The sequence below is a fragment of the Ovis canadensis genome, chromosome 5, assembly GCF_042477335.2.
Source record: "Ovis canadensis isolate MfBH-ARS-UI-01 breed Bighorn chromosome 5, ARS-UI_OviCan_v2, whole genome shotgun sequence".
Lineage (NCBI taxonomy): Eukaryota > Metazoa > Chordata > Mammalia > Artiodactyla > Bovidae > Ovis > Ovis canadensis.
The window spans coordinates 27,191,385-27,214,005 of NC_091249.1; the positions used below are offsets into that span (position 1 = coordinate 27,191,385).

The 22,621-nt window shown below is 48.5% G+C and overlaps 1 protein-coding gene and 1 non-coding gene across 3 annotated transcripts in view; one reads left to right on the forward strand and one right to left on the reverse strand.

Moving 5' to 3' along the window:
• The window catches only part of OLFM2 (olfactomedin 2), a 74,189-nt gene that overhangs the window by 26,279 nt on the left and 25,289 nt on the right, over positions 1–22,621 (reverse strand). The window lies entirely within an intron of this gene.
• On the forward strand, positions 4,683–4,817 carry LOC138441904 (small nucleolar RNA SNORA70). The gene has a single exon (XR_011257474.1). It is a non-coding gene; the product is annotated as a small nucleolar RNA SNORA70 (small nucleolar RNA).

A 22,621-nucleotide genomic window follows, 5' to 3' on the forward strand; every position in this document is an offset into this window, starting at 1 on the left:
GCTTCTATGTCTTGGCTATTGTAAACAGCTAATGCAGTGAACACTGGGATGCATGTATCCTTTCAGATCATGTTTTTCTCTGGAATATGTGCAGGAATGGGATTGCAGGGTCATTGGTAGCTCTATTTTCAGTTTTATAAGGAACCTCCATACTGTTCTCCATAGTGGCTGTACCAATTTACATTCCCACCAACAGGGAAGGAGGGTTCCCCTCTCTCCACACCCTCTCCAGCATTTGTTCTTTATGGATTTTTTTTGATGATAGCCATTCTGGCTGGTACGAGGTGATATCTCATTGTAGTTTTGATTTGCATTTCTCGAATAACCAGCAATGTTGAACATATTGTCATGTGCCGGTTGGCCATCTGCATGTTCTCTTTGGAGAAATGTCTATTCAGATTCTCTGCCCATTTTTTGAGTGGGCTGTTTGTTTTGATGCTGTTAAGCATCATAAGCTGTTTGTAAATTTTGGAGACTAGTCCCTTATCAGCCACGTTAAACCTAGGTGACTCTTAACTATGAAGGAGACTTTCTCAGTCCCCAGCTCTGCCTGGCATTTGTCACAGAAGATATCAAACTATATTTGTTGGCTGGTGTAGTGTATGACCCACTAGGGAAGAAGTGTACAAATACAAGGACCTTATGTCTTGGTCACTGCCATGTTCCCAGTGCCTAGAATAGCACTTGGCACATAGTAGGTACTCAATAACCCTCATAGCTCAGTTAATAAAGAATCTGCCTGCAATGCAGGAGACCCTGGTTTGATTCCTGGGTTGGGAAGATCCCCTAGAGAAGGGATAGGCTACCCACTCCAGTATTCTCGGGCTTCCCTGGTGGCAATCAGCTGGTAAAGAACCCACCTGCAATGTGGGAGACCTGGGTTCGATCCCTGGGTTGGGAAGATCCCTTGGAGATGGAAACGGGCTACCCACTCCAGTATTCTGGCCTGGAGAATTCTTTTTTTTTCCTTATTTCATTATTTTTTATTGAAATATAAATATATATACTTACAATATTACACTCATTTCAAATATACAACATAATGATTAGATGTTTTTATATGTTGTGAAATGACCATCATGATAAACCTGGTTACCATCTGTGCCCATGCAAAGTTATTATAATATTATTGACTATAATGTATTTTACGTTCCCGTGAAGGAGAATTCCATTGACTGTATAGTCTATGGGGTCGCAAAGAGTCAGACACGACTGAGCAACTTTCACTTCACAGGTGCTCAATAAACGTTTGTACAATAATTTTTAAGACCTTGAAGTGGCGCTGCTTGCTCTGTAAATTAAGTAGAAGAGCTGGAATTACAAACCAAATCCTATGGCGCTCTAGAGAGCCTGGTGTTTCTACTCTGCCATCTACCCGCTACCCCAAGACTGTCCAAACTCTCTGCATCCTTCAGGGTTCAGAGTAAACACGGTGGTTGTTTAGACTCTGTCATGTCTGACTTTTTCAGACCCATGGACTGTAGCCTGCCAGGCTCCTCTGTTCATGGGATTTCCCAGGCAAGAATGCTGGAGTGGTTGCTGTTTCTTCTCCAGGGGATCTTCCTGACTCAGGGATCGACCCATATCCCCTGCATTGGCAGGCAGATTCTTTACCACCTGGGAAGGCCATCTCTGAAACATTACCGCCCCCAAAAAGCCTCCCCATCTCTGCAGACAGGTCAAGGTCCCCTCTGTGTGTGTCTCCAAAGTCCCCCCCCCCCCTTCTTACAAGGTTCTTATATCTCATAGTTTTTCTTCCCGGGTGAGTGTCTGCATGCCCTTTCAGGCTGTGAGCTCTAAAAGGGCAGAACTAGGTGCTCTTTCCCGCTGTGGCCCCTATTCCAGCACATGCTGGACAGATAAGACAGGCATCATCAGGACATGAACAAATGAATGCCTCCTACCTACTCTGCGTCCTCCACGTGACCTCCTCTCTCACCCTCCATACACTGTTCTATTCTCTCAGGGATTTCCTCCCTTCTTCCCATCCCTTCTCAAGTGAAGGCAGGGGTTTCAGGTTTCAAAGGGGTCATGGGGTCTAAGGGCTTCCCAGGTGGTGCTAGTGGTAAAGAACCCACCTGCCAATGCAGGAGATGCCAAAGACACGAGTTCTACCCCTGGGTCAGGAAGATCCCCTGGAGAAGGAAATGGCAACCCACTCCAGTATTCTTGTCTGGATAATCCTATGGACAGAGGAGCCTGGCAGGCTACAGTCCTTGGGATTGCAAAGAGTCAGACACGACTGAAGCAACTTAGCACACAGCACACACACATGGGGTCTAAGGTGGGCTTCCCTGTGGCTCAGATAGTAAAGAATCTGCCTGCAGTGCAAGAAACCTGGGTTCGATCCCACGGTCAGGAAGATCCCCTGGAGAAGGGGATGGCAATCCACTCCAGTATTCCTGCCTGGAGACTGAGTGACTAACACACATGGGGTCTAAGGCAGTTGAATGTGTCTCAGAAGCACAAAGATTCCAGGCCATGACGACCTGAGTTCAGATCCTGGCTCCTCCAGTTTCTAGCTATGTGACCTTGGCAAGTGATTCGACTTCTCTGTGCAACCGTTTCCGCATCTGCCAAACGGGCACGATGGCAGTGCCTTCCTCTAGGACCATGGGAGAATGAGGTGAGCTATTCAGAACTGCTTCCGGGCTGTATCTCTTCCTCACAGCTCCCTTCTGCAATTCCTAGGCAAGTCTGGGAAGCGGAGGGCTGAGCCTCTGGCAGTTAATGAATCCAGAAAGGATCTCAGCTGTGTCAGGGGAGCCCCAGTGCCAAGTTGGCCTGATTTTCATCCCAAAAGAGCTGAGAACGGGTTCTGGTGTCAGACATCTGCGCTGCAATTGGCATAAATGCCTGGTGTTCCCGTGACCCTCTTTGTTAGAGCCTGGGGGTGTAGATGTTCTTGGGGCTCTGCCCAGATCTCCTTATAACGGGGCACACCCACCCCACAAATGCTGAGAGTGGAAGCTCAGAGCTAGCACTGCTGACCTTCTCTGGAGACCTGCCCTTGGCTTTCGGGAGCTACCACATGCCTGAGATGCCTCAGAGGCTTCCTCCACCCCTAGGTGCAGCCAATGGTTAATTGATGCCAAAGCCCACCCCTCGGCAATGTAATTTACATTCCAGAGCTTCCCCCATCCTTGTGGATCAGGCCAGTGTACCTGAGTCCCCTTTCCTGGTCCCACTTCTCTTTACCCCTCCCACTACTCACAATTAGTCATGTGCTCCAAATCCCCGTCTTGGGTTCTGCTTCTCACAAACCCAACCTGAGATGGGGAGAAACAATGAGCATTCAACAGGAGAGGGCATTTATGCGAGAGTCCCTTCAAAGCTCATCTTCACACCCAGGCACCAGGTTCTGTCATTTCCACCTACACAGGCCATCCATCAGCGAATCCCGAGAACAGCTCTCGCTTCAAAATGTATCCCCAGTTCTGCCCGGTCCACCCAGCCTACAATGTGCAGTCCTTATCACTTTCTAAGACTTGCTCTGCTGCATTTTATTGCATAAAATGTACTGCCCCTGACCCTACATTAAAATTTATCTTGTTTCTTGTCTGTCTCCCCTGTGATGCTGTCAGCGTTCCAAGGGCAGCATCCAAAAGATGCTTATTGCTTTGTGTGTTGCTGTATCTGCAAGCCAGAACAGGGCCTGGCACCCAGTAGGTGCTTAATAAGCATTTCTGGAATTAAAGAATGAGTCCTTTAAATGCATTCATTTAGAAACAACTTTAAATGTCTCTCTCTTGCATGTGTGTGTGCTAAGTCGCTTCAGTCATGTCTGACTCTGCGCAACCCTATGGACTGTCGCCCTCCAGGCTCCTCTGTCCATGGGATTCTCCAGGCAAGAATACTGCAGTGGGTTCTCATGCCCTCCTCCAGGGGATCTTCCCAACCCAGGGATTGAACCCACGTCTCTGGCATCTCCTACATCGGCAGGCAGGTTCTTTATCACTGGCGCCACCTGGGAAACCCATGTTTTTCTTTCATCTCTCTACACTCAGAATCTATGCACCTTTTGCTCTCTGGATGGACATCTTAGTGCAGTCACTTCTGCCCTGGTCCCCTGGATCTCACTCTCGCCACCCACAGTGTGTTCCCTGCTGCAGCAGCTAGAGGCCACCTACAGGCATAAGTCAGATCATATTCTCCCTCTGACCAGAAACCTTTATGACTCCCACCCTCACTTGTAAATAGCAAAGTTCTCCCACAGCCCACAAGGCCTTGCATAATCTGCCCCCGTCACCCCTCTGCCCTCACCTCCTCTATGCTCCCCTTCACTCACTGTTTCAGCCTCACAGGCCTCCTCACTGTTCCTACGACACCCCAGGCACACTTCTTCTACATCAAGTTTCGCACCCACTAGTCCCCCTGCCTGGAAAATGTCCTTCCATTTCCTTCATTTAACGTCATTTTTTCAAGAGGCCTCCTTGACAGCCCCCCCACCTCGCCCCCGTCAAAACAACGAATGTTTCAGCACCACCCATTTCCTTCTTTGCTTTATCAGCTTCCAACACACTACATCATTTATGCATTAATTTTGTGCGTTATCTTTCTTCTTTTCTGGAATGTCAGGCAGCGGTCTTCACCTGTGTTTGTTCACTGCTGTATCACCAGTGCCTAGAATAGTACCTTGCATACCACAAGTATTCATTGGTTACTTTTAAAAATGTGCATATTTGCAGCCAATTAATCCAACTGTTCTCTTTTCCCCATGGGGGCCTAGTGTTCAATGGCTGCAAACAGCAGCCCCCTTGGTAGTGTAGGCAGCCTGTTGTCTGTACAGGTTGCCCTAAGGGACCTTGGAGACAGTCCTCTCCAGTGGACATTCATGAATGGCATGCTAGTCCCAGTCTAGCCTCCAGACAGGTGTGAAGTGCCCTTGAAAGCCCCAGGGCGCAGTGGCCAGGGTCCACACTGGGCAGGTCAAAATGTCCATCCGAGCCGAGCTGCAGAACAAGGAGTGTTTGACTGAGGCCCTCCGCAGGGCCAAGTTCAAGTTCCCTGCGGCCAGAAGATCTACATCTCCAAGAAGTGAGGATTTACTAAGTTTAACATGGATGAACTTGGAAACATGGTGGCAGAAAAGCGGCTCATTCCAGATGGCTGCGGGGTCAAATCCACCCTTAATCACGGGCCCCCTGGACAAATGGTGGGCCCTGTGTTCACGAGAGCCTGAGTGCTGTCCCCACATTACTCATGCATGTGTGCTAAGTCGCTTCAGTCATGTCCAACTCTTTGTGACCCTATGCCTGTCAGGTTCCTCTGTCCATGGGATTCTCCAGGCAAGAATATTGGAGCAGGTTGCCATGCCCTCCTCCAGGGGATCTTCCTAGCCCAGGGATTGAACCCTCATCTCTTGCGTCTCCTACACTGTAGGCAGATTCTTTACCGCTGAGCCACTGGGGAAGGCCCACTGGTAGCATTAATGCCTTCTTTTTCCACCCACTGCCGGAGGCAGGTCAGGGAGAGGGGACTAAGCAGGGCCAGCCTCATCTCAGGCTGGAACCCAGGTCTCCTGCATTGCAGGTGGATTCTTTACCACTGAGCTACCTACTCATGCCCACCAATAAATCCTACTTTCCTATCCAAAAAAATAAATTGCATAGCAGGACTTCTCTGGAGGTCCAGTGGTTAAGACTCTATGATTCCAAAGGAGGGAGCACGGGTTTGATCCCTGCTTAGGGAACTAAGATCCCACATGCCACATGGGACGGCCAAAAAAAAAATTTTGCTCAACACCCTATGAGCCAGGGACTCTCAGCATCCCCCCAGAGAGATGAGGACACTGAGACCCGCCAAGAGACGTGCCATGCTTGGTGGGTCCAAGAGTGATCCACAGGCATCTCTTTGGGTGTGTGTGTGACTGTATGGGATTCTGAGTTTTGCCTGCTGGTCTGAGCCCAAATGCCTGGATTTGTCTGGATGCCAACACCAGAGGAGGCTGCCTGGACATGTTCAGGCAAATTTTGCATGTGAGTGTCTGTGTGTGGAAGGGAGGCAGCGGACCAGCTCCCAGACAGGTGGGAATGTGTGTGTGCTCAGCTGTGTGGGAAAGTGTGTGTGTGACAGCGCACAGGACGACGAGGATTCATGCATCCACAGCCAAGCTCTGTGTGTGTGCATGTGTGTGTGTGTGTGTGTGTGTGTGTGAAGGGGGGAGGGACAGCTCTGGGAGGCTTGGATGGGGCTGGAGCTGAAGTCAAAGGAATGTGGTGGGTGAGGGAAGAGCCCCGCCAGTCACAGGCCTGTTATTTATAGACGGATCCTGGTTCATAAATTCCAAATGTTTTTTTTTTTTATCTCCCTCACTGCCAGGCCCTTATAAATATTCATGAGTTTCCTGCCTCGGAATATTCAGAGGAGGAGTGGGGTGGGCCGTGAGAGGGGAAAGAGAGGGTCCTGGTGGCAACGAGAGGACACGCGGGTGGAGAGGACTGGGCTCTCTCTGGAATTGCCTTCTCCCCTCAGGGCTCCTCTTCCAATGCAGCTGCTGAGATGAGGAAGGTTCTCGGCCAATGCAGAGATCTCTCAATGCCTATTACTATTCTTCCCCAGTGTCTGTGGAAAAATACCGCCCACTTTGGGGGCAGAGAAGGCATGTGTGCTGTTTTCTCAGCTCTGACGATAGCTCCGGCTTGGAAACTTGTTACCCTGGGACCCCCCGGCTCTGAAGGGGGTGGGACACCCCTCAGACATACGATGAGACAAAGGAGCTCTAGAGGCAAACCCCTCCTGTCCCGTCCCATGGAGGGGATTAGGTCCCAAAGACTAGTCTGTAAGGGAAGAAATAAAGTGTGTGTGTGTGTGTGTGTGTGTGTGTGTGTGAGAGAGAGTGAGTGTGAGAGTGTGTGTGTGTGTGTTTGTGTGTGTGTGTGTGTGTGTGTGTACCTGCATCTGTGAGTATCTCTTCAAATGTGAAACAGACTGCGGCAGGTGGTAGAAGTGTTCACAAATTTTCCAGTTCTCTCTTGGGCTCAGGATAAGACTCTACTTCCCCAGTGTGGCCCTGGGACTTCCCTTAGCCGTGTGGGTGGAAGTGACCTCCAGGGAAGAGCTCTAACAGCCAGTGCGTGATCTGCCACATTCTTGCCTCAGTAACTGTGGAAAAGCGTGTGGATGAGAAGCCTCCAGCAGTTGGCCACACGAAGCAGAGACCCCTGCCAACCAGCAAGTAGCATGAGCAACTGCTCATTTGGTTGTGCTAAACCACTGAGATTTGGGGACTGTGTGTTAGGCAGTACAGCCTTGCCTGTGCTGACTGGCACAGAGCCTGAGTGTGTGAGATGGATGAGCGGCACATCTGTGTCCATGTGGCCAAGAACACACGTGAGTGTGTAGCCGAGTCCAGGCCTAAGTGTGCAAGCATCAGCAAGTGTATGGAACTATACACATGAGTGTACAAAACAGGGACTGAGTAAGAGTGTGCAAGGCTCTGTAGGTGGGTAAAAAAAAATGTGAACATGAATGGCCAGGCACTACACTGCATTGCACAACTCCAGGGGGCACTGTTCTCCAAGAACACATCCCCTAGAGTCGGGGCATTGCTGTAAACATGAAAGTATCATAGGGTGGGAGGCTGTGTCTGAATGCGCTGCCTTGGCTGGCTGGCAGTGTGTTTGTGATTCATTCTGTGCCCGTGTGTGTGTGTGTGCAAGGATTTATATACGGCTGCTGTATCAATGTGCATATATGTGTGAAGCGTGTGGCTGTGGGTTTGAGGAACATGCATGGGTTTGGATGCTGTGTGTCTGTGTGCTGCTGTGTGACCTGACCCCCTGTGTGATGAGTCTGTGTGAAGTGAAAGCACCGCTCTAGTCTCCATCAGAGTGGCCACAGCCAACACGGAGGGAGGCACGGCCACCTTGGGCATTCCCAAGCTGTCAGCTCTGCTGAACATGTTTCTGGGCTCAAGGGCCTGAGCTGGCTTCAGCTTACGCCCTAGGATGACCTGGCACTGGAAAATAAAATTCACGTCCCCTCATTAGCCCTGGGACATGCTATGTCATTTACAGTGGACATTAATCAGCAGTACTCAACTGTTTGAGCAAAGTGGCTCAACAGGTAGGGAGATCCCTGCTCTCCTCAACTTCCCCAAGAGAAGCACATTTTCTTTTTCTATCCTCATAACCTCTTCTCTGGTCTCAGGATATGGGGTCAGCACTGGTCCATCTCAGGGAAGTAAAAGAAGTTAAAGTGTTAAGTTGCTCAGTCGTGTCTGACTCTTTACAACCCCATGGACTGTAGCCTGCTAGGCTCCGCTGTCCATGGAATTCTCCAGGCAAGAATAGTGGAGTGGGTTGCCATTTCCTTCTCCAGGGGATCTTCCTGACCCAAGGATCGAGCCCGGGTCTTCTACATTACAGGAAGATTCTTTACCATCTGAGCCACCAGGGAAGCCCTTGGTCCATCTCAGGACTTAGGTTCAACTCTGGTCCATCTGAGGACCTGGATTTGACCTTGCCTACTATCTCAAGCCTGAACTGTGGCCTCAATTCATCCAGGACTTGGGTTCATTCCTGGGCTCCTAAGTCTCCTAGGACCAGGTTTATCTTTGGTCTATCCCTAGACTGAAGTTCAGTCTTTGCTGATCCAGGGCTTGGGCTTGACCCTAGACTGTCTCAGAGTCAACCGTGGAGTATCTTAAGACCTCATGGATATATCTCTGCAGGGCTTGAAGTACTCTCCAGTCTCAGAACCTGAGTTAAGTCTGTTTTGACTCAGAACCCAGCTTTCCCCAGATCTATCTCAGGGTCTGAGCCCCCCTTACCCAAGCTCAACTTTCAGCCATCGGTGGTAAACTCACACCTGACATTTCCTCTTTCTGAGCATCTCCTTACTCATGGATCACTTCCCCCAACAAGTGCTTAGGCTTCTTGAATGAATGTCCACTTCAAATGATTGGTGTGTCCCATGATTAATGAGGGTAGGGGGATTTTATCTCTCCAATGCCATTATCTAAAATTCACCAGCGTGGATTTTATGGGTCTTTCAAGGATTATTGCAAGGCTTTCTTGATAAGCTATTACAAGCAGCATTAATCTTCAAGAGTTGGGGAGTTTACGAGAATCCATCATGAGTCTTAACTCATAAACACTGGAGTTGGACACCCCCTCCCCATCTGATCTCTCTCTCGGCTCAGAGGCCCAATCTGAGGCCAGGAGCTCAGTAGCAGACTTTGAAGAGGGCCTTCTTCATGGGTGTGTACAAAGGGAACGAATGCCCGCACACTGTCATGGGGCAACTTGAGCTAAACTGGGAGGCTCAAACTATTCTCCATTTTCCTCCAATGTTCCCTGATCTTCCAGGGAAAATAATAGCCATAAGGTGGACCCTCTCTTCTCCCCTGACATGTTTCACAAACATCTGCTCCATTCTGGCCCCTCCCTCCTGTTACAATAGAGGAGTTGCCCTTCATTTCAAAGACCATGCAGCTCTTCTTGCTTTGGTCCTCTTCTGCCTTCTTATGTTGCTGTTGCTCAGTCACTAAGTTGTGTCTGACTCTTTGCAGCCCCATGGACTGCAGCATGCCAGGCTTCCCTGTCCTCCACTATCTCCCAGAGTTTCCTCAAACTCATGTCCATTGAATCGGTGAACCAGCTCATCCTCTGTCGTCCCCTTCTCCTCCTGCCCTCAATCTTTCCCAGCAGCAGGGTCTTTTCCAATGAGTCAGCTTTTTGCATCAGATGGCCAAAGTATTGGAGCTTCAGCTTTAGCATCAGTCCTTCCAATGAACATTGGAAATCAACAGGGTTGATTTCCCTTAGGATTGACTAGTTTGATCTCTTTGCTGTCCAAGGGACTCTCAAGAGTCTTCTGCCTTCTTATACGATCTCTTTTATCTGTATTTATCTATTTATCTTACTCAATTTAAACTTTTTATTTTGTATTGGAGTATAGCTGATTAACAATATTGTGATGGTCTCAGGTGAACAGCAAAGGGACGCAGCCATACATATACATGCATCCATTCTCCCCAAGCCCCCCTCCCATCCAGGCTGCCACATAACACTGAGCAGAGTTCCCTGTGCTCTACAGTAGGTCCCTGTTGGTTATCCATTTTAAATATAGCAGTGTGTACATGTCGATCCCTAACTCCCTATCTATCTCTTCCTCCCATTCTTCCCCCTCGGCAACCATAAGTTCGTTCTCTAAGTCTGTAGATCCGTTTCTGTTTTGTAAGTAAAGAACTTTCTCATTGGTTTTTAAATAAACTCAAGTCTCTCCTATGAAAAAACAAAACGCCTTACTTGACTCCTCCTTCCATCTGTCTTCAGCTCCCCTCCTCCTCTTTTCAGTTGCCTACACTAACTGCCTCCGTTTCCTCACTTCCTGAACTAGCACCTCCACTGCTCCTGTCTAGTTTCTGACCCCATCATACCACCGACACAGATTTTGTCAAGTCCACCCACGGCTTCCATGTTTCTAAACACAATGGCCATTTTTCAACCTGCCGTCTCTCTTGACCTCTCATCAGGGTTCAACTCTGTTGACTTTTCTCTCTTTCTTGATACATTTCCTTCCCTGGCTGCCTTCACACATGTTTGCAAGGTTCCTTTCCACCCTAGTGCATCTCCTTTGCAGACTCATCTTCCTCCACCTGGTCATTAAATGGTACTCAAGATCAGGATAAGTCAACCTGAGCATGACAGACATTGTGGCCAGATAACAATTCTGTGCATTGTAGGATATACAGCAGTATGTCTGGCTTCTACCCACTAGACACCAGTCGTATCCCCTTTCAGCTGTGACAACATGTCCCCAGACAATGCCAAATATCTCCCTGGGTGCAGAATCACCTCCAAGTTGAGAACTAGTGCTCCAGACTCAGTCTTAGGCTCTCCCGTTCCCTCGATCTTTCTCTGAGGGTGTTTACTCTTACCAAATCTCCTCTCATCACTTGCATGCATGTACATCCTCAGAACTCCAAATACGTATATATATCTGACTCCTTGATCCCCTCACCCTCACCCAAGACCCCTGGACATCTCAAAAGCATCTCAGTCCCAAAAACGCTCAAAATGAAATGCAATCTTCTCTCCTGAACCTAGTTCAGATCTAGATTCCTATGTTAACTTCTCCATCCCCTTCCCTACCCCCAGGCAGTGGTTCAGATGCCCAGGCATTATCCCCACCCCCATTTCTACTCTCTCACTTGGTCTAGTTGACTTTAACTCCTAGATACTTTTACAGCTCATGCAGGGTTCTCCACGCTGTATCATCACTCACTGGTCCAAGCCACCCTCACAGTTCAGAAAGTCTGTCTGATCTGTCTTGATCCACCCTTTCTCTTACCAGTGCACTCCACACATGGGAGCCTCAGGAACCTTTTTTTATATATATATTCCTTACTCCATTATGGCTTATCACAGGATACTGAATATAGTTTTCCTGCCCTTTACAGTAGCACTTTGTTGTTTATCCCTTCTGTATCAAATAGCTTGCATCTGCTAATCCCAAACTCCCAGTCCATCCTTTTCCGTGCCCCTCCCCTTTGGCAACCACAAGTCTCTTCTCTGTATCTGTGAGTCTGTTTTTGTTTTGAAGATAAATTCATTTGTGTCGTATTTTTAGATTCCACATATAAGTGATATCATATGGTATTTGCCTTTCTCTTTATGACTGACTTCACTTACTATGGTAATCTCTAGGTCCATCCACATGGCTGCAAATGGCATTATGTCATTCCTTTTTATGGCTGAATAATATTCCATTGCATATATGGACCACATCTTCTTTATGCATTCATCTGTCAGTTAATATTGAGGTTGTTTCCATGTCTTGGCTACTGTATATAGTGCTGCTATGAACACAGAGGTGCATGTATCTTTTTGAATTATAGTTTTGTCTGGATATATGCCCAGGAGTGAGGTTGCTGGATCATATGGTAACTCTATTTTTAGTTTTTTGAGGAACCTCCATACTGTTTTCCACAGTGGCTGTACCAACTGACATTCTCACCAACAGTGTAGGAGGGGAGGGAACTTTTATAATGCATACTGATGATATCATTTTTCTAACCAAAACCTCAGTGGCAGATTTCTTTTATTCTTAGGATACAGATAAAACCCCTTAACACAGCCACGAGGCCCTGCCGGCCTGACCTGTATTTACTTCTCTGCTTTCATGCTACGTTGTCTCTCCCTTCCAAGGCCATCTTTGGTCTGCCATATAGTCTGCCTCATCCCAGAGCCTTTGCATAAGCAGTTCTCTCTGCCTAGGATACCCTTTGCTCTCTGCTTCAGATCTCAGCTCTTACTTCCTCTGACTTTCCAAATTAGATCAAATCCCCTTATTAGATGCTCTTTTGACACCAAGAATCTTTCTTCAAGCTGTTATCACAGCTGCCATTTATATTTATTTGTGAAATTTGGTCATCACCTGTCTTTCTGTTTTGAAGGAGGCTCCATGCACTGCTTGGCTCACCATCTTATCCCCCAGGAAGGGCACATAGTCGGCCCTCAATGGTTATTTGTCGAATAAATTAATGATTGGATAAACGGCCACACTGCTTTCAGGATCAAGTTAGAGTGATGTGCTCTGGCATTTGAGAATCTCCATGACCTCGAGGACTGAGCTCTCAGTCCCGGTAAAGGTCAGAACAGAGACCAAAAGGCACAAGACACAAAGTGGAGAATAATAATTCTGTAGAAGTGGGAAGTCAGAGGCAGGGATGACCAAGAAAAAAACAGACCCTCCAAGGAGCGTCGGGGGTAAATCTTGGGGAATGAAATGCCCTTCACAGAACTTAGAAGGGAAATTCAGGCCATTATATCTATCTGATTATTAATGGGCAGGGTGACCCAGCTGGTATTTGGTCTGCTCTATTCACCACCCTCCACACCCCAGCCTTTAGAAATGGTTCCTAGGTCTTTGGTTCTCTCCATACATCACCCCATTTCTCTGTTCCTCACTTTCTCCTCCCCGACGTCAGTTGGATCCATCAGCAAGTCCTGATGGCTCTCCCGTAAGAAACGTGCCAATCTGCCCACTGTTCACTTTTCCAGATGCTTCTTTCCAGCCCAGCCACCTCTGGCTTTTGCTTGGACCATTGCAGTCACCTCCTCCCTGATCTCCCTGCTTCCACGCTCACTCACTGGTATCCTTTCCCCATCCCAGAAGTTACAGGGATCTTTAATCAATGTGAATCAGATCATGGCTCCCCTCTCCACTGCAACTTATCCAGCAATTTCTCATTGCATTTAGAATAGAAAACTCACTTTGGCCCATGAGGCCCTGCATTAAATGTCCCTTCCCAACCTGTAAGACCTTAGTCCTCTCCTCCTCTTGAGTAACCCAGCCCTCTTTCCAGAAGGCATGAAACTCATTCCCATGTCAGAACATTTGCACTGTGGTTCCCCCTCCTAGAATGCTCTTCTCCCAGAATGCTCTTCCCTCTCCCAGAATGCTCCTCTCCCAGTTCCTTCCCTCTCCCAGAATGCTCCTCTCCCAGTTCTCTCCTCTCAGAATGCTCTTCTCCCAGGTCTTCCCCTTTCTCAGAACACTCTTTTGCCAGAATGCTCTTCCTTTTCCAAGAATGGTCTTCCCTTTCTCAGTACTTTCCATGGCTGGCTCCTTCTCATCTATCAGGTCTCTGTTGACATGTCACCTCTTCAAACTTCTAAGATGAATGAATTCTGAGGATCTAATGTACAGCATGGTGATAATAGTTACCAACACTGTATTATATACTTGAAAGTCGCTAAGAGAGAAATCTTAAATGTTCTCACCTCACACACACAAAAATGGTAATGATGTGAGGTGAAAGAGGTGTTAACTAACTCTGGTGAATATCATTTTGTAATACACGTGTGTATCAAATCATCTTCTTGTACACCTTAAAGTTACACAATGTTATATGTCCATTATATCTCAATAAAGCTGGCAAAGAGTCACCTCCCCAGAGAGCTCTATACTGGTGTCTTGACAAAATGAAGTTCTCTGGTCACTTTCACTTGTTAGTTTCATTACAGTACGCATCTCTCCAAAACGAACTTGTTTATATATCTGCTTAGGTGTTTGTTGCATCTCCATGTAATATACACATCACAAGACTGAGGTAGACCCATCATATTCACAGTTGCATCTCAGCCCCTACAACAGTGCCTGAGACTCTAGGCATTCAATCAGAGTTTGTAAAGTGAATGCATTCATGAGTGAATGAGTGATGATGTCTAGCACTGCCTCCCTTCCCAGTGACCTTTCCAAGAGAAAACTCCTACTTGTAAATCCCAACTGAGAGGAAGACCTCCAAACCACATGTTCCCAGGCACCCAGGGTGTCTGACAAATTGGACAACAAGTGGATTCCTGATACAAGTTGAAAGGGACAAATTCTCTAGTCCAGGGAGATGGAATTGGAACATGGAGGTCACGGCGATTAAAAGGTATGGGGGCCAGTGAGGCCCTGGAGCTGGAGATGCATGGCGGATCAGGGGCTGCAGAAACCAGAGCCACGACAGGCTGGAGTGAGGAGTGCAGAAATGAAGACTCCTCAGAGTAGAGGGTGGACAGAGAAGAGGGTTTCCTCCTGAATCCATAGGAGCCCCACCTCCGCCACATCCTTCACCCTAGTTTACATCTGCACAGTGCTGTTACCGGCTGATAATCTCTCATTTATTACCAGTCTCTTTTCTTACGTATAATTTTACTTATTCACTTATTTTTATTTTTGGTTGTGCTGGGTCTTCGCTGCCGCGCATGCTTTTCTCTAATGACAGCAAGTGGGGGACTACTTTCTAACTGCGATGCTCAGGCTTCTCACTGTGGTGGTGTCTCTTGTTGCCGAGCACAGACTCTAGGGCACGCAGGCTTCATCAGTCGTGGCTCCCGGGCTCCAGAGCACAGGCTCAACGGTTGTGATGCATGCACTTAGTGGCTAAATGGCATGTGGGATCTTCCCGGACCAGGGATCAAACCCATGTCCCCTGCCTGCATTGGCAGGCAGATTCTTTACCACTGAGTCACCACGGAAGCCCTGTTACTGGTCTCTTTCCACTAAAATATCAGCTCCATGAGAGCAAACACCCTGTTTTTCTTGTCCACCTGGCGCCTAGTAGGTGGAGAATAAATATTTGCCAACTGAATTGCTAAGTGAGTGAGTGAATGACAGCTTCCCGAGTCCCTGAAGTCCCTGTTATTGGGTTTTCTGAGACTCCCTGTACTCTTTATCAAAAACTCTTACTTCACTGGGCCATATTAGGGTTTTTTTTTTTTTTTAATTCCAAATAGATGCTCCGACATCCCCAGGCAGACAGACAGGAACTGTGATGTTTGGAGGCAAATAAGAATGAAGAGAGATGTCAGGGAAGAGTGCACAGTGGGAGAGGAAACCGTGGCTTTAAAGGACTGACTCTCAGAGCAGGAGAGAAACAGATGAAACTGGAAGGCTACTGGGACACTATGATGATAATGCCAGGACTGAAATGCAGAGGATAAAGAATCTCTTTGCATTTCAAAAATATTCATAATAGGGGACTTCCCTGGCGGTCCAGTGGCTAAGACTCTGTGTTCCCAATGCAAGGGCCTGGGTTCCATTCCTGGTCAGGGAACTAGACCCCACATGCCACAACTAAGAGTTGGCATGCTGCAGCTAAAGACCCCTTGTGCTGCCACTAAGACCTGGTACAGCTAAATAAATACATAATTTTTTTTAAAAAAAGAATATTCATGATGATGGTTCTATTCAGTGTTAGAGATAGTCCCTGACACACACTGAGCTCCACCTGTGCTGGGTGCCACTTTAAGCCATACCTGAGCATGGCCGGCCATAACTGGCCCTGATGGGAGAGGGGTGTCAAACAGGGGAGAATCTCAGCTAAGACAGCCTGAGTGAGGCTGACTCGGGGCTCTGGATTCGCACTTGTGTAACTTGGGTCTTCTCCTCCATGGTTCTCTAAAAAGGGTCTGAAAAGGTCACTCATGCTGGCTTTGAGACCTCATTTTGCCAGGAACCCTGGAGAAGTTTGGGGAGGGGTCGGTCATTTGCATCCCAAATAGTGGCATGTGGGTACTGGGGTACAGAGGGGGCTCTGTGACTGTGGACATCAGTGTTCATCCACAGGCACCTGTGGGCATCTGCATTCTGGACACACATGGAGCATCTGGACACATCTGTGACGAGTCATGTGCATGGCTGCATATGAGCATACACTGAGGGGAATGCTGGTGTGCATCACTGGGCCAGTGCAAATATACATGCCTCTTGCACTGTTGTCCATAGCTGTGAACATTCCCTTCGTTTAGACGTGTTCACAAGAGTCTATTCCCATATGCAATTTGTGAGCCCACAAGTCAGTCTGCATAAGGACTCTTAAATATATATATACATATTATACACACATATGTACATACACACATATATATATATATGTATATATGGGCTTTCCAGGTGGCTCACTGCTAAAGAATCCACCTGCCAATGCAGGAAGACTCGGGTTCAATCCTTGGGTCGGGAAGATCCCTTGGAGAAGGAAATGGTAACCCACTCCAATATTCTTGCCTGGAGGATCCCATGGACAGAGGAGCCTAGCAGGCTGCAGCCCATGGGGTCACAAAAGAGGTGCCATGACTTAGCAACTAAACAACACAACATATCTTTATATATATCAGGTGTACACTGCACACATGTGCATTTATATACCTCTCTCCTTGAGTCCTCAAGTCCATGTTAGCCACGCACATAAATGCACACTGCTTAATCCAGAAACCGCACTGCCACAGTGCCCATCACAGAAGGGAGTGCCCCCTTATAAATGCCCATGACCCTCTGTGCGCTCATCTGCACAGCCAGGTACATATCTGTATGTCTAATCAGGAGCCACAAGCATGTTAGACATTTGTGTCCATTCAAGAAGATCCCTGCCCTTCCATGTATTCATATAACTCTCCGTGTGCATTTGCGTCCATCTGCCTGTAACAGCGAATATTTCCACATTCCTCTCAGCAGGAACTGACATCTGTATATGTTCTGTCAGTTGCCCTCTTAGGTCTCCTCAACCAATTCATTAGCATGGCAGTCAGTCCTGAAATATTCCTGCAGGATTTATGCCTTACTAATAAGCCTGGTGTCCTGCTAAGGCCACATGGCACTTTACAAGGGCTAATGGAGCCAGCTTCGGCCAGCAGGGCTGGGGATTCCTGGTCTCCTAGAATAGCCAGAGAATGCGCTCACCGGAATGAGCACATTTCTCTTCCTTCTCACTGCACCAAATGCCCCAGCCAACGCCTGTCTGCAGAACGGAAGTCACATTTCAAGGTATGTTTATCACCCAAATGCAACCCTGGCATCACATTAAGGGGGGCATCATCGTCTTTGTCATTATACTGGAGGCTGCATCGCGGGTGGACGCTATGCTGAGGGCTGCCTCAACAAACTGTGTGCAGTGGGAAGGGACAGGCAGAGGTAAGAAGTAATCCCAAGGGACCTGGTGGGACTAGAGCAATGGAAGAAATGAGGACCCTGGTGCTATGTCCTGGGGGAAGGAAGCTACAGAGGAGCAAACAGGGCATCAAGACTTGGCACTCAGGGACTTCCCTGGTGGTCCAGTGGCTAAGACTCCACGCTCCCACTGCAGGGGCCTTGGGTTTGATCCCTGGTCAGGGAACTAGATCTCACATGCTGCAACTAAGACCCAGTGCAGCTCTGGGGGGACCAGCAGGTCTCCAGCCTCTGCCTGAGTCTATGCACCCGAGGCCACCTTGCTCTTCTGGATGGATGGATAGGGCAGCGGGGAGAAGGCTGTTATAAATTAAACATTGAGACACCATCTGAGCACCAGACTGCCGTCACCTCATTGGCTGGTTCTCTCCCAGGAGGCTGCGGGACCGCAGGGTGGGGGAGAGGGCAGGGGAAGTGGCTCGCTTAATTAATTAGTCCTAATTGAGATATCTTTGTAAATACCCCTTTATGGAAGGACACGATCCCATCATTTCCTGGGAATTTGCCATCTCTATTTGTCCGCAGCCCCTGAGCATCGCAGAAATGACAACAAAAGAAAGAGCAGTCCAAAAGACTGCTGGAGATTTATCCGTGCTTCTGATGATGACAGCAGCACCGAGGGGTTGGGGGAGGAGGCTCAGAGATACACAGAGACCCAGGCGGAGCAGCAGGCAAGGAGAGATGGGGAACTGAAATACTGGGCAGGAGGCGGCAACAAGCAATAGGGAGACCAAGCGACACAGGCAGAGTCAAGAAATCCAGGCTCTGGAATACAGGAAGAGAGAGAGACAGCCAGAGATGGGCGGAGAAACTTCACACCAGGGAAGACCAGAAGTGGGGACAGATGGACCACGGCTGGGCCAACAGACCTTCCTCTGCCTTTTCCCGCCTCGCCCGGTCTCCCCATTTCTTAGGCAAACTACCCACTGCGGCAGCGGCAACCATCAAGCCTGATTCCTCTTTGGCCCTTGCTCCCCTCCCCTTCGCTCTCCCTCCCCCAATCACTCCTGCAATCATCTTCCTTGTTCAAAATGAGCTTCCGCAGCTGTAGCCCAGACAGCTGTTCCATCTTGGAGCCAATGCTGGGTCCTGGTGGCTGGGTCCTAGAGGGACACCCTCCTGGGCAGCAGAGTGGGTGGGGGAGGGTGGTGGAGGGTTCAGGCTCGCCAAGAGCTTGGGCATCCACTCACTCTTCACCCCAGACTCCCATTAAAGTGTGCCTCCCATCCCCAGCATCACCAGGGGTACAGACACTCCCCGCTTGTCCTTCTAGGGCCTTCAAGGGCTGATGCTGGCCTGGCCCATCCCGTCCCATTCACTGAATCCTGCCCAACACAGGTTCCAGCTCTGTCCTGTCTCAGGAGCCCTCTCAGGTCTGAGAATTTGAGCCTCAACCCTACCCCCTGTCAGGGTCCTGGACTGTGATACAGCAACTATGGCAATAATGGAAACAGAATCCTAGAGAGAGACACAGATAGACAGAGACTGAGAGACAGATGTGGCTTCCCATGTGGCACAGCAGTGAAGAATCCACCTGCCAATGCACGAGATGCAAGAAACGAGGGCTCAGTCCCTGGGTTGGGAAGATCCCCTGGAGAAAGGAATGGCCACCCACTCCAGTATTCTTGCCTGGAGAATTTCAGGGACAGAGGAGCCTGGTGGGCTAGAGTCCATGGGGCCACAAAGAGTGGGACACGACTGAGCACACACACATGGCATGGCACAGGAGATAGACGCGGAAGAGATATAGTGACAGACACATCAAGAGGCAGAGATGACAGAACCAGAGCCAAAGAGACACAGAAAAACAGAGACACAGAGGAAGGAGGAAGGAGACTCACAGACAGAGAGAGAGGAGAGAGATGGAGAGAAGACAGTGGGACAGAGACAAAGAGAGGCAGACATGAGACACAGGCAGACAAACAGATAACCACGAATATCCACTCAACACACACTTTTTGAGGGGACTTCCCTGGTGGCCTAGTGGCTATTACTCCACACTCCCAATGCGAAGGGGCCTGGGCTCGATCGCTGGCCAGGGAACTAGGTCCCACACGCTGCAACTAAGAGTTCACAGCTGGCAACTATTAATAAAAGATCCTGCATGCTGCAACTAAGACTCAGTGCAACCAAATAAATACAAATAATAAACAAAGGAAAAAAGCCTCCATTTATTGAATGCCTATTATGTGATGAATCTGCCTGCAATGCGGAAGACCTGGGTTTGATCCCTGGGTTGGGAAGATCCCCTGGAGAAGGGATAGGCTATCCACTCCAGTATTCTGACCTGGAGAATTCCATGGCCTGTACAGTCCATGGGGTTGCAAAGAGTCGGTCACGACTGAGCAACTTTCAATTTTTCACTTTCTATTATGTGATGGCGATACACAGTGAAGACAAAGAGAGAGGAATAAAGTAGCTAATGAGACAAAAATATGAGAGACAGAGAGAGAGACACAGAGAGAGACTTAAAAGACAATGTTTAAAAATAGAGAAGCATCAAGGCTGAGACAAGAGAGGACTGAGAACCAGCCTGGTCCCTCAGATCTCTCAGTGGCAACTTCTTCACTCCCACACACAAAGACACCCAACCCCACATCAAACTCTCTCCAAGCGCCTGAACCTCCCCCGGAAGGCTGCTTTTCTTCCTCGCCCAGCTTCGCGGCTGCTCCTCTCTGGAGCTTCACAAAGAGGCGTTAGCCACCCAGGGCCAGAGGTGAGAAGGATGCTGGGGGGAATGCAGACACCAAGAGGCAAAAACCAGAGCTTCCCTCTGGAAGAGAAGGAAGCCTGTTTTAACTGCACTCAAGCAGCCCCAAGGTTCAGACTACCCTCCCTTGGTAGCTGTCCATGGTGCTGTTAGTGGTGCCAATTGGATGGGCAAAGGCAGCATTTCAAGCCATTTCTATGTGTTGCATCAAGCTCGGGTGGTAGTTAGCAGCACCCAACGGCTTGGTCCCTGCCTATCTCACCAGATCATCAAACAGAACACCTGCCATTCCATCCCAACACCTTTACATCCCCTGTTCTCTTGGCCTCTCTCCCTCCAAGTTACCAGCTCCGTCTTTACCCAGCTCTTACTCATCCTTCAGGTCTCAGGGCAAACATCACCTCCTCAGGGAAGGTGACTAGTCCCTCCCAACTTCCTGTCCTCATAGTTCCACATCTTCTCCTTCACAGCCCCCACTAATTTTTAATAATCTAGAAGTGTGCAAATGGCTATTTGCACAATTCCAGGTTCACTGTCTCCCTACGAAGCTTTGTGAGGAAAGAGACCAAGTCTTCCCTGTTCACTGCTGTATCCCCAGCCCCCAGCACAGGACCTGGCACGGAAGAGCTCAGAGATCGCTAGTCGGGGATGATTGCTTTCTGGTTGCAAGATCACTTCATAACTTTTATGTGGGCTGCTGGCAATGTGCCCGTTTGTTGGACATCCATTCAAACAGAGAAGAGTTGAGAAACAAAGACACAAAGGGAAAAAAGGTTTAAGAAACAAATGTTTCTGAGGAATTCTCTAGCAGTCCAGTGGTGAGGACTCTGCACAATCACTGCTGAGGGTGAGGGGTCAATCCCCCATTGGAGAACTAAGATCCTACAAGCCACAGTGCCAAATTAATTAATTAATTAAATAGAAAAGAGAAAGAAACAGGCACTTCCGAGCCACGAGAGAAGATCGAGTTGTTGTTACTCAGTTGCTAAGTCATGTCTGACTCTTTACAACCCCATGGACTCCAGAGTGTCAGGCTTCCCTGTCCTTCACTATCTCCTGGAGTTTGCTCAAACTCATATAGTCACAGAAATACTCAATCAAGGCTCAGAAGTTTCACACAGCAGAAAGAAGGGGCAGTAGTGTCATGGGGCAGAACTGAGACCATTCAAGAAATACCTACTGCCCCAAATGAGACAATTCCAGTAACAAACAAGAGGGACAAAAGTTTTTGCTTGCACGGCACTACCGTTCTGTTGGTAGAAGACAGTTACCAACACGATTTCAGATCAGGATGAGTACTGGGAAAATAACAGAACAGGTTCAAATAATAAAGTGGGGGCATTTTAGCTGGGGAGGCCAGGGGAGCTCTCTCTGGGGAGATAATGTTTGAGCCTGAATCAGAGGGGTGAGAAGGAGCTGGCTAGAGGAAGAATGTTCCCAGAAGATGGGAACAAGTTCCAGAGGCAGGAACTAGCATGGGATAGCAAAGTGGTCCTTCCTAGATCTGAAACACAGGCAGGTATGGATTTGTGATAATTATAATCGCTAACCTTCACAGGCTCCTTCCATATGCCGGGCACACTGCTAAACACAACGCTATACGGTATATATATATATTGTTGTCCCCATTTTATGGATGAAGAAACTGAGGTTTACTGAATTGGGCCAGGTAAGGAGTTTAGATCAGGTGCAAGTGAGATGGGGAAATTTTTAAATGAGACAAATTTCACACTCCTAGTCTAGAAGGCTATGCTAACAATTAGGCCTCTAGAAAAATGCATTCCTGCTCCGAAGTCCTCCAGGTCCCCCATTCTTTGACACTCAGAACAAGGTAAAGGCAGACTTCCCTGGTGGTGCACGGAGTAAGAATCCTCCTGCCAATGCAGAGGACATCGGTTTGATCCCTGGTCTGGAAGGATTCCACGTGCCACGGAGCAACTAAGCCTATGCACCACAAGAATTGAGTTTTACCTCTAAAGCCCACAAGCCACAACTACTGAGCCCACACGCTGCATCTGCTGAAACCCATAAGCCTAGAGCCTGTGGTCCCCAAGAGGAGCCATCGCAATGAGAAGCCCTCACACGGCAACATAGAGTAGCCCCCACTCAACACCACTAGCAAAAGCCCTCACCAGCAAGGAAGACCCATGCAACCAAAAATGAAAATAAATACATAAATAAAATTTTTAAAGAATGAAGTATAGGCACCTCAGGGCAAATCCCATCATGACATGGTCCCCCCTGGCCACTTAGGCCACTTTCACACCCTTCCCATCCTGGTACATATTGGTGTTTAATAAATAGCTGTTAAGTGAATAAATGGGATGCCAGGGAGGGTGCTGAGCACAAGAGCGATGGTGACTCAGGTGTTCAGTTTTTCTGAATTGCTTGCATCTCTCTGTCCTCAACAGGATGCTCCTCACCTCCGAGCCTTTGTCCCTGCTGTTCCTCCTGCCTGGAGCCCCCCTG